The sequence below is a fragment of the Garra rufa genome, chromosome 4 (genome assembly GCF_049309525.1).
Source record: "Garra rufa chromosome 4, GarRuf1.0, whole genome shotgun sequence".
NCBI classification, from domain to species: domain Eukaryota; kingdom Metazoa; phylum Chordata; class Actinopteri; order Cypriniformes; family Cyprinidae; genus Garra; species Garra rufa.
This window is the reverse complement of record NC_133364.1, coordinates 39,716,062-39,728,177: the sequence shown is the minus strand read 5'-3', so window position 1 is coordinate 39,728,177 and position 12,116 is coordinate 39,716,062.

The following is a 12,116-nucleotide window of genomic DNA, read 5'->3' as shown; positions in this document are numbered from 1 at the left end:
CTATTTGCCTATAGGGCAGTTAAGACCATCGCAAAAAGATGCCAAAAAGTCAGAAAGTGTGTTTATATTGACATATAAACACACACACATCAACCTCATCACTTTATTTAGCATTCATGTAAACCCTACATTCAGATTCATCAATCGTAATGAATTCAGTCCAATTAAAACAATAGTTGTGCCTGTACATGTCACGTCCCCTTCCCTTTACCCAATTTATCAGCATTTTGAGGTTCAATGTGGTTCTCAGTTCTCAACCTCAAATCAGGTTACCAGATTAAACCAGAAGAAAAAAGACAAAACCAAGACTGCTTTTATGTGCTTACTGGGTCTGTGGGAGTTTAATAGGGGGCCTCGTGGGACTATAAACACTCCCAACACATTTCAAAGGCTGATGGAGAAGTTTGTTCATAGTCACAGTTATAAGTCAAGTGCACACACACAAAAACTGCAATGCTGTTTCTTTGGCATCATTTTCTTTAAAGTTCTGCATTATGTTCCTTTCTTGGAAAAACTTCAATATTGACAGAACTTTTATTTTTGGGTAAAGTATAAGATAAGAACTTATAAGAACCTATAAGAACTTATAATCCTCTTTCAGGATTATTGCTTGTGAATGTAACCTGATGACACTGATGGGATGATAAGGCTTCAACTGAAGTTAGTGGAGTTGACCTAGATGTGTTGTAGGAGGTGGACAAATCTTTCTCTATGTCCAGGTCTTATTCTGCTACACAATGCTGTGTTCCAATTCAACTAGATAAAAAAGTTTGTAAAGACAAACTTTAGATTCATAGATACTATGGTGAGCTCACAAATTTACTTACTGTACATTCATTGTAGACTGAGACACCCGAAGGACAACAAAATATTGTAGAAATTTGGTTTTTAAAATCCACCTCTGTCTGGGAGTTAAATCTTAGTCATTGTTGCCATTTGTTTTGGACAGAGTAGTTTCCCATATTGTGTTCACAGGGAACCAGATTTTGTTTCGACTTCATCGACTAGGTAAGGCCAGGCAAGGCAAGGCAAGTTTATTTATATAGCACATTTCATACACAGTGGTAATTCAAAGTGCTGTACATAAGAGGAATTAAAATCATAATAAATCACAACAATAAAAACAGAAGATTTAAGAACATTTAAAATTATTTAAAAATTGATTTAAAAATTAATTAAAACAGTAGAAATGATTATACATAAAATAATGCAATCTGTTCGGACATAGCAAAGTGCTCATTCAATAAATGCACAACTAAACAGATGAGTTTTGAGTCTGCATTTAAATGTGTCTTCTGATCAATGACTTTATAACCACAAACAACCTGGATTTTATGTTTCTAAATGAAACATGGCTAGAAGACAGCGGCAGTGCTACAGTCCTCAATGAAACAGCCCCTCCTAACTTTACTTTCATGAGTGTCTGCAGAGCTGTTGGAGAGATGGAGGTGTAGCTGCTCTATTTAAAGATGTCTATCAATGCAAGTGTCATTTGGCCAGTACATGTCTTTTGAATATCTAGGGATTTTACTGAAAGGTGCTCCACGCATTTTATTTATCATTATTTATAGGCCCCCAAAATACTCTCCAGCCTTTGTTCAAGAGTTCACAGAAATGCTATCAATGATTTGTTCAGAGTTTGACTGTTTTGCTATTGCAGGGGATTTTAATGTTCACAAAGACAATGCAGAAAGCAAAACTACAAAATAAATTATAATGGTTTTGAACACTTTTGACCTGATTCAGCATGTGCATGGGCCCACACACAATCGTGGACACACTCTTGATTTACTCATCAGTAAGGGTCTAAACATTTCATCCACTGTTATCAAGGATGTAGCACTATCTGATCACTTCTGTGTTTTCTTTGATATATTGAACTCTGCTACCACTGACTCTAGATCTGTCTCTGTCAGAAAGAGATGCATTAGCGATAACACTAGTGTGCTATTTATGAAGGCTTCAGTGCCAAGCATTTCTGCAGACTCTGTTGATCTTCTCCTGGAGTCCTTTAACTCAAAAGTTAAGAATGTCATTGATGACATCGCACCTGTAAAAAGCAAAAATATGATTGGCAGACAGAAATCACCATGGAGAAAATCAACAGCAGTACAGAGTATGAAAAGACAATGCAGAAAGGCTGAGCAGATGTGGCGGAAGACGAAACTTGAAATTCACTATAGCATCTATAAAGACAGCCTTCATGCTTTCAATGTTGAACTAGGTAAAGCTAGACAAACAATCTTCTCAAACCTTATAAACAGCAACTTAAACAACACTCGCACTCTTTTTGCTACCGTTGAGAGACTAACAACCCCCCTAGTCAGATCCCTAGTGAACTGCTCTCTGACAGCAAGTGTGATGAGTTTGCTTCCTTCTTTTCTGAGAAGATCAATAATATCAGAAAGAGAATTAGCACACCCTCAAGTTACGCAGAGGACAGACAGATTTGACCGCAATTTCAAAAAGTCGTCACTATGTCTGCATTTGAAGCAATCGATAGCAACATTTTAGAAGAAACAGTACAGCACCTCAAATCGTCAACCTGCCACCTCGACACACTTCCCACATCTTTTTTCAAAAGTGTGCTTAACTGTTTAGAAGAAGATCTCTTAGAAGTGGTGAACACCTCACTTCTTTCTGGGACTTTTCCAAACTCCCTGAAAACTGCAGCTGTTAATCCCTTCTGAAAAAGAGCAATCTTGATAATACCATACTGAGCAACTATAGACCAATATCAAATCTTCCTTTTATAGGCAAGATTATTGAAAAGGTTGTTTTTAATCAGCTGAACCACTAAATAAACTCAAATGGATACCTGGACCATTTCCAATCTGGTTTCAGACAACATCATAGCACAGAGACAGCGCTCATAAAGATAATAAATGATATTCGCCTAAATTCAGATTCTGGCAAAATATCAGTGCTGGTACTACTAGATCTCAGTGCTGCGTTCGACACTGTCGATCATAACATTCTGCTAGATAGACTGGAAAACTGGATCGGGCTTTCTGGGATGGTTCTCAAATGGTTCAGGTCATACTTAGAAGGGAGAGGCTATTATGTGAGTATAGGAGAACATAAGTCTAAGTGGACGTCCATGACATGCGGAGTCCCACAAGGCTCAATTCTAGCGCCGCTGTTGTTCAGCCTGTATATGCTCCCACTAAGTCAAATAATGAGAAAGAACCAAATAGCATATCACAGCTATGCAGATGATACCCAGATTTACCTAGCCTTATCGCCAAATGACTACAGCCCCATTGACTCTCTCTGCCAATGCATTGATGAAATTAACAGTTGGATGTGCCAAAACTTTTTACAGTTAAACAGGGAGAAAATGGAAGTCATTGCATTTGGAAACTGAAGTCCATAAGGTAAATGCGTACCTTGACACTAGGGGTCAAAAAACAAATTCTGGAGTCAGACCTCAGTTTCAGTAGCCATGTCAAAGCAGTAACTAAATCAGCATACTATCATCTCAAAAACATTGCAATAATTAGATGTTTTGTTTCCCGTCAAGACTTGGAGAAACTTGTTCATGCCTTTATCACCAGCAGGGTGGACTATTGTAATGGTCTCCTCACTGGCCTTCCCAAGAAGACCATTAGACAGCTGCAGCTCATACAGAACGCTGCTGCCAGGATTCTGACTAGAACCAGTTGGAATCAGCTTCCAGAAAAGATCAGATGTGCTAATACATTAGACACATTTAAATGCAGACTCAAAACTCATCTGTTTAGTTGTCGATTTATTGAATCAGCACTGTGCTACGTCCGAACAGATTGCATTATTTTATGTATAATCATTTCTACTGTTTTAATTAATTTTTAAATAAATTTTTAAATCATTTAAAATGTTCTTAAATCCTCTGTTTTTATTGTTGTGATTTATTATGATGATTTGGATATTATGATTTTAATTCTTCTTATGTACAGCACTTTGAATTACCACTGTGTATGAAATGTGCTATATAAATAAACTTGCCGTGCCTTGCCTTGAAGTACTGTGGCAGTGATCCAGCAGAACACAGGAATGTGGCACATGATATAGAGACTGCGATTCATCTTAATTTGTTTGACGATTCTGTCTGCCAGAGTCTGATCTGTGATGTTCTTTCTGAAGTACTCCTCCTTCTGTTGGTCAGTGAATCCTCGCACCTCAGTGAACAAACCTACACATCGAAGAGGAATCTGATTGGCTGCTGCTGGTCGTGATGTCACCCAGACAAGAGCTGATGGAAGCAGAGTCCCTTTGACCAGATTTGTGAACAGCACATCTACAGATGATCTTTCCTCAACAGTGTCCAGTGACCTACTTTTAAAATCCAGACGCAGGCGACTCTCATCAAGTCCGTCAAATATAAACGCAAGTTTAGATTCTGTAAATAACTTTGATTTCTCCAGGCCCTTCAAATCAGGATAAAACCTCATCAGAAACTCATGGAGATTGATCTCTGTGTCTTTAATCATGTTGATCTCTCTGAATGGAAGCAGAAACACACAGTCTATATCCTGACTGGTTTCATCTTCTGCCCAGTCCAGGATGAATTTGTGCACAGAAACAGTTTTCCCAATGCCAGCGACTCCCTTGGTCAGCGCTATCTTCTCCTCATTCTTTCTCCTCAGTTGATTAAATATATCTTCACATTTGATTGGTTTGTCCTGTGATTTCTGGGTCTTTAGAGCATCATCAATCTTCAGAATCTCATGTTCCTGATTGACATCTTTCATATCTCCCTCTGTGATGAACAGTTCTGTGTAAACAGCCTTCAGATCTGTGTCATTTTCTTTGTTGCCCTCAAAAATATATTTTGCTTTATTCTTCATTTTGGTTTTGTGAGTTTTCAAGAAATTTTCCAGTTCTATAATAAAAAAATGAAAAAAAAAAAACATTTAACAATTTTTTCATATCATCATTACCAATAACTGCTGGAAACAGCACTGTACAATAGCAACAATTTGGTTTCAGTTTACAATTTCTAAATATATACACTGAGATGGCATTTTTGTCAAATAGAGCTTTTTGAAAACCAAAGTGGTTACATTTGAAAATGCAGTTTTTGTGTTGTAGTGTGGACTGTGAAAACGGATGCTTTTGAAAAAGATGACATATGATTAGTCATGTGACGCATATTGTACTAATAGATATCAATGTTTATGCTGGTATTGTGCCTGTTATGTGCTATTAAATTTCACAATGTTGCTAAAGATATGTTACTTAGTACACTCTTAATATTACAGTCCTGCAAGATGACAGAAAATTTACTAACAATTGCTGTCCTGTGACAAAACATGAGAGCTAGTGGTGCAACGGATCACAGAACTCATGGTTCGGATCATATCACGGATTTTGAGTCACGGATCGGATCAATTTTCGGATCAGCAAAAAGGGGAGGAGTCAAATGTAATTTGCTTCTCATTTATTACAAGATCAGTATGGCAATGAACTTTTGGTTTTATCAAAAATAACTAAAACAAAATACAAAAGTAAAACCAAGAAATAACTGAAAAAGCTGAATGAATAAAATGTTTAAATAAAATTCTCAATGCTTGAATACTTCAGTGCAACAATTGAAAAACAACCTGAGACCTGAAAACTGGCCAAACCTTATAATGACAATTTTTTTTTTCAAAAAGATGAGGATGTCTACATTCTCTGGGAAGAGAGTAGACCTCTTAGCTGTCACTATGTCACCTGCCGTGGAGAATACCCTCTCACTAGGAACTGAAGTGCCAGGCACAGCAAGGTAGTGTCTTGCCATCTTTGCAATGTGAGGGTATTTACACTCTGCCAGCGGATTACCACCATCCACTGGCAAACTGCTTGCTGCCCTGTACGATGCCACCTCCTCTTTGATTGTGTTGTAAAAAGTTTTCTCTGTGTTTGACTCTTTCACAAATGTATCCCCCAAAAGCTCTTCTATGGCAGACTTCTTTTGTGGAGGAGATGCATTTGGCCCTGTGTCTGCTCCAGTGGGTGTTGGCTCTGTGGCTTGACCAGGCAGAAAAAAATCTTAGTTATTTAACTATATTTCTTGTTATATATTTCATAGGCAATCAATAACATATGCCAGTAATATTCAAAATTAAGATCAAATATTCACATAAATAATAGTTAAAATATTTTATAACTTAATTATATTAATATTAAATAATATGAATAATTGTATTATTTTTACCTCTTTAGTAGCCACAATCTCAGTTGTGCAATCAGTGTATGTCTTCTCGCGTAGGGCTGGTTCTATGTGAATCAGGGACTTGAACCTTGGATCAAGTGCAGTAGATCTGTGAAGATAATCTTGTATTTCAGGGGGGTTGGTTTATCTGGAAATCAGGTCCCCTCTTATGGCAGCCTTAACATCTCTGGTAATGCTGCTGTCTTCCTCATTTGCACACATGGGTTGTAGAATTCTGGTTTTCAGAGTTAGGATCATGGACACAGATGGTGCATTTTCAGTGCTCAATAGGGTTGTGACTGTTTTGAGAGTTTTGAGGAGCTGGAGGACCTCCTCTGCTACTTTCAAATCATCATCAGACAAGGTGACAATGTCTCTGATATTTTTTTCAGTGTCTTTTCTGTCAGTGCAGAGTATACTGCTGCCTGCTGCTCAAGATAGTGCTCCAACATGTCATATGTGGAATTCCATCTCGTAGTGACGTCGTGTATGAGCTTGTGGGCTGGTAGCTGTATAGCATTTCTTGCTTTGTTTTAAGCACATGAGCTGCTGTTATACTTCTGTGGAAGACGGAAAACACCTTCCTAATCCTCCCAAGACGGCGATCCATCTGGTTAACTGAGATTCCTCTTTTGCATGCTAAATTGATCACATGTGCAAAGCAAGATATCCGTGACCCTAGTCCAGCTTCTCTCACTGCATTTACTTGGTTTCTGGCATTATCTGTGGTGACTTGGATATTGCTACATGCATTGTGTCTCTTTAACTTCCACTCAGCTACTGCTTCTATCAGAATTTGCACTAGATTTGTGCTTGTGTGACTCTCATAGAGGGGGCGTGTCTGTATCACCGGACTTTGCATCTCCCATCCCGCTGTTATGCAGTGGGCAGTCACAGTCACGTAGCTTTCGGTAGCCCTTGATGTCCACCCGTCTGTGGTGATCGCAATAGAGGATGCATCTGATAAGTCTGCGACGATTTTGCTTTTTTCCTGTTCGTAAAGTTTAGGCATGACCTTCATGCTGAAATGGGTGCACGAGGGTATTTCGTACCGTGGCTCAAGCACTTTTAGGAGGTTTTTAAAACCCTTGTTTTCATCAACAGACTATGGCCTCATGTCTGCCGCGATAAACATCCCGATAGATTTGGTAATAGTTTTAGCCCGCTCTGATTCTGGTGCAAACAAGGGCTGCTTAAATGCAGCGGTGAGCAGCTGTTGCTGAGGTTGCTGCGGTTTGCATCCTGTCTGCACACCGGGGTGATGTCGCTTCAGATGCGTGGCCATACTCGATGTATTGCCACTTTCATACTGCTTTCTCGTGCCACAGTGTCTACACACTGTAACTGTTTTGTCCACCACCCTTCTTCCGTCATCATTATATTTGTCATCATTATGTTTGTGAAAAAGGTCAGGACTCCTGTTAAGAAGTAGATTTTTGAGGTATACTCTTGTCATAAATGAATCTATGACACACTTGTCATAAATAATTTTTCCTACATAATTTGTAACACAATAAAGAGTCAAATATCTATTTAGGAGCCTTAGACCTTTCCAATGATATATAGTTTGTCATGATTAGATTATGATTTATTTGTAAAATGGTGAAGTAAACTTGGGCATCCCACAGAGTGGACGGTGACAGCCATAAAAAGTTGATATGCAAGTGTTTCTAGCTAAGAATCTTTAAATCGCTTTACTCTGACATAATACCTTTGTATGTTTATTTTTTAATGTTTAATGGTGATTTTTTCTTTACATTATTACATTATTTTTCATTACATTTCTTTAAATTTAAAGCAAAGTTTATTATGTCTTATTTTACTGCTGTTTGATAACCTGATGTTCAGGAGTAAATCTGTAAAATTAAAAAGTTCTCCAGAATCGTGAGAGAACTGTGATCTTTATTCTAAGCAAAAAAAATGTGATTCTCATTTTATTCAGAATCGTGCAGCTCTAAATGTTGTGTCATCTGCAAACTTCAGGAGCTTGACAGAGGGGTCTTTAGAGGTGCAGTCATTAGTGTAGAGGGAGAAGAGCAGTGGGGAGAGGACACAACCCTGAGGGGCGCCAGTGCTGATAGTCCGGGTGCTGGGTGAGAGTTTTCCAGCCTCACTAGCTGCTGTCTGTCTGTCAGGAAGCTGGTGATCCACTGACAGACAGAGCTGGGCACAGAGAACTGAGTTAGTTTGGGCAGGAGGAGGTCAACCGTATAAACTTAATTATTTATTTATTTAATAGGAATAACACACCAGGCCATTCCACTGTCCTTCTGTGTATTTGACTTTTTCAGAAGCTGCACAATGAGTCTCCTTCAATAACTGACCGTACCACTTAATCAAAATACTAAAGTGTTTTTACTCGTCCTGTTGTTCATTCAGTTTATCTGTGTTTGATTGGTTTTACTACATCTGTTACTATATCTGTTTTTTGTTCAAACCAAATTGCTTTTTTTTTTTTTTTTTAATGGACCACTCACCCAAAAATCTAAATTCAGTCAATTACACACATACAACACATGGCTCCTAGAAAATGTTGCACATATTTTCCATTCTGAGGTGAATAAATGTTGTTTTCTGGCTGTCAGTGCAACTTTTTGCCTTGTTCTGGTCTGGAGATCTTTGTCTCATGAAAGACAATTAACGAGTAATACTTTTGAGTTTTCAGAGAGTCATGTTTTGTGTGGTGTTTTAACCCTCTGGGGACTGAGGGTGTTTTTGGGCCCTGAAAAAGTTTTGACATGCCCTGACATTTGTGCTTTTTTCAGTATCTTAAAAACATATGAATGGCCCAAATCTGATTATATTGTAATCAGCACAATTTGGGCTACAATAATATGTAAGCAACATGAATGTACATGTTGGTGTTTTTGAGAAAACAACGTTTATGCGTGCTTAGTGAAAAACAAAATTTTTGAAGTCACTGAAATAAAGTCATGAAACACATACAGAATATTTGTTCACAAGACTTTGATAACTGGATGTGTTAGGCTAGAGTTTTTTCTATCAAATGATGTGAAAATCATCTCGTTCACTTGTTTACACAAAACAGTATATTGATTTAAATTTTTGAAGACACTTTTTGTTTAGAATAGCTGTATGCGAAGAAGGCGTGAATGATCATGAATAATGCTGTGATTCACACCTGAGAAGACAAAGACCTGCATAATGAGCCGCATAATTAGTTATTCAGTCAGATGACTGAGAGGAACAAAGGAATGAATGAAGGAGGAATATAAGGACAAAATATGTTTGTAGCTTATTTTGAATAGATTTATTTATCAAGAAAAATAACTTGAGATTCACTTGTGAACTTCTTTAACATCTGAAGATGGTACAGTGCTCTCAGGAAAACAGTTTGAGGAGACTCAAGTAAATGTCAGCAGGATTCATGTGTTGAGCAGGTTTACAATCACTAAAAACAACAAAACAAAACATCTGTGAGCATGTTAATATCAACAGCATCATACTATTTATTTATATATATATTATGATTTTGTAGTCATAGACCCACGCATTTTGTACAAACGTAAAAAGGACATTTTATATCTGAGAAACTAATAAAATTTGTTTATCGTGTTAAACATCCATTCGAGAACACAGTATTAATACATATTGTCAAAACATACACTAAGTGTAAACCCTCATATTACATCCTACTGTTGTAAGATACATTAATAACTAAATAAATAATTATGATCTTATAGTCAAACATAAGCATGCTTTGTGTGAATACAAAGAAACTAGGCTATATTATAACTGTTAAGCTTAAATGTGAACACTATAACCTTTATATTGCATCATTCTTTATTGAACAGACTATTAAAAACATACTGGCATCGTTAGTCATTTAGATGCAGTGAAATGAAACGTACTTTATAATGTTTCACTTGCTGTAGTCAGGAATTATAGTTGGCAAAATGTCTTAACTGGTAAAATGTTTGCACATTCTGTCACAGTAATAACTAACAAGTAGGCTAATAAGAGAAAAAAAAAACTTACTCATGTCTTCTGAAGTACGTTTTATTCCTGACAGAGTCTTCTTCCAGAAATGACTAACTTGAACGAAGTTTCTCATTTGTTTACCGTGATGTGGGCGTCTACTTTTGGGCGGCGCCCTCACGTGGACGATTTGAATATGAATAGCGAACAGCTCATGGGCGTGATCTAATTATAAAATAATGAAGCAGACCGGAGAGACTGGACATCGTGTTGGTTTCATATTGATTATTTTATCACAGGATATTTGTTTTCGGTAAAACTTACTTCGTTTAAAAGTATACATATCAAGCTTTGTCTAGAGTCTAGACATATTGCTCATGTCTCTGTGTTGTATATTGGCTGAGTTATAGTCTATTTTACTGACGCGTTTCTGAATGAAGATCACGGAGATCAACGCGGCAGACAGCACACCCTTTTTGTTTTCTTTATTTTGCAAAATCACAATGTTTTTTTGATTTTGTGAGTATATACAAATAAAAGTAGACCCTTTACAGATTCGATTGATGTACTGCTTTTATCTGTACAATCAGAAATGACAAAGTAATTAAAGTTCCTTTTGGGAAACTGCCTCAAAACGCCCCAGGGCGTTTTTCTTTGAGAATATTTACTGTGTTTAGGAAATATACAGATCTGGCCTTTTAAAATGCGCGCGGGAAGGAAAGTGGTCTCGCGTGACACCGGTGTATTCTGAGGGAACACAGAAAATACATTGACACAGGAAAGACATGATCAGTAGGGGGCAGTCATGTAACGCATGATTTTAATGATTTTAATGCATTAACAAACCTGCGTGACCATAGTAACCCAGGATTATCAGAGAGGTTTATTAATATTTTATTTTGAGTTAAGAAATGATTATATTAATTGTTATAGAAATGAATACAATATTAAGTTATTATATTAACAATAGGCAATGCTGTATATGCGAATGCTGTCTGTGCGTGATGTAGACAGCATTCAAAAGTTTATCATGAATAAATATTACATAAAGTACTTCAAATTAAATAGCCCTGCAAGAAACATTGTATGCATCCCACCACTGTCACGGTACTGAGATCGACCGGCTTCTCATGTCTTGTGTTTTGTGAGTTTGTCTATGTTGTTCGTCATGCTCTCTGCGCAGCTGCCAATCAGTCCCGCACCAGCTGCAGCTCATCATCTCGGTCTATTTATACTCACCTCATTCTCTCTTCCCCTGTCAGATGATTCACCCCGGACTTCGACCGTGTTGTGTGTTCACCCTGCCGTGTTTTGGAGTATTCGTCGCCTGGATGTTGTCTGTGTCTTCGTGTTTGTTTCACCGATCATCACGACACTTCCATTGAATCCTCACCCGTCTGAACACCACGCTGTCTCACCGCCGTCGACCATCCGCCCTTGCACCACCCATCCGAGAGACTCTCATCTTCATCACTTTGTTTTTGTCTGCTGTCTACACTTCAATAAACTGTGTTTAACTGCAATTGCTTCCTCCTCATTCTCACCGTCACAGAATCATCTGACCGTCATGGAAGCAGCAGGCTCCTCCCCATCCACACTGGAAGACTTCATGCGAGCCTGCGTCTCTCGGATGGACAGCCAGGATAAAACAGTGGCCGAGTCCGGACAGGCCATCCGGGCTCTCGTGGTGCAAGTGTCCGAGCTCACCCAGCGTATGCAGCAAATGCAACTTCCCGCTGCGCCGCCCACGCCGCCGGTAATTCCGTCTCCCCCGATACCATCCAACGTGACGCCACCATCGGAGCCCCGCCTTCCCACCCCGGAACTCTACAGCGGTGAGCCGAACTATTGCCGAGCTTTCCTCACTAGATGTTCCATGCATTTCGCTTTACAGCCCCGTACCTTCGCTAGTGAGGAAAGCAAGGTGGCGTTCGTGCTCACCCTGCTGTCTGGGAAGGCGGCATTGTGGGGAACGGCGGTGTGGGAGAACCAGGACCCT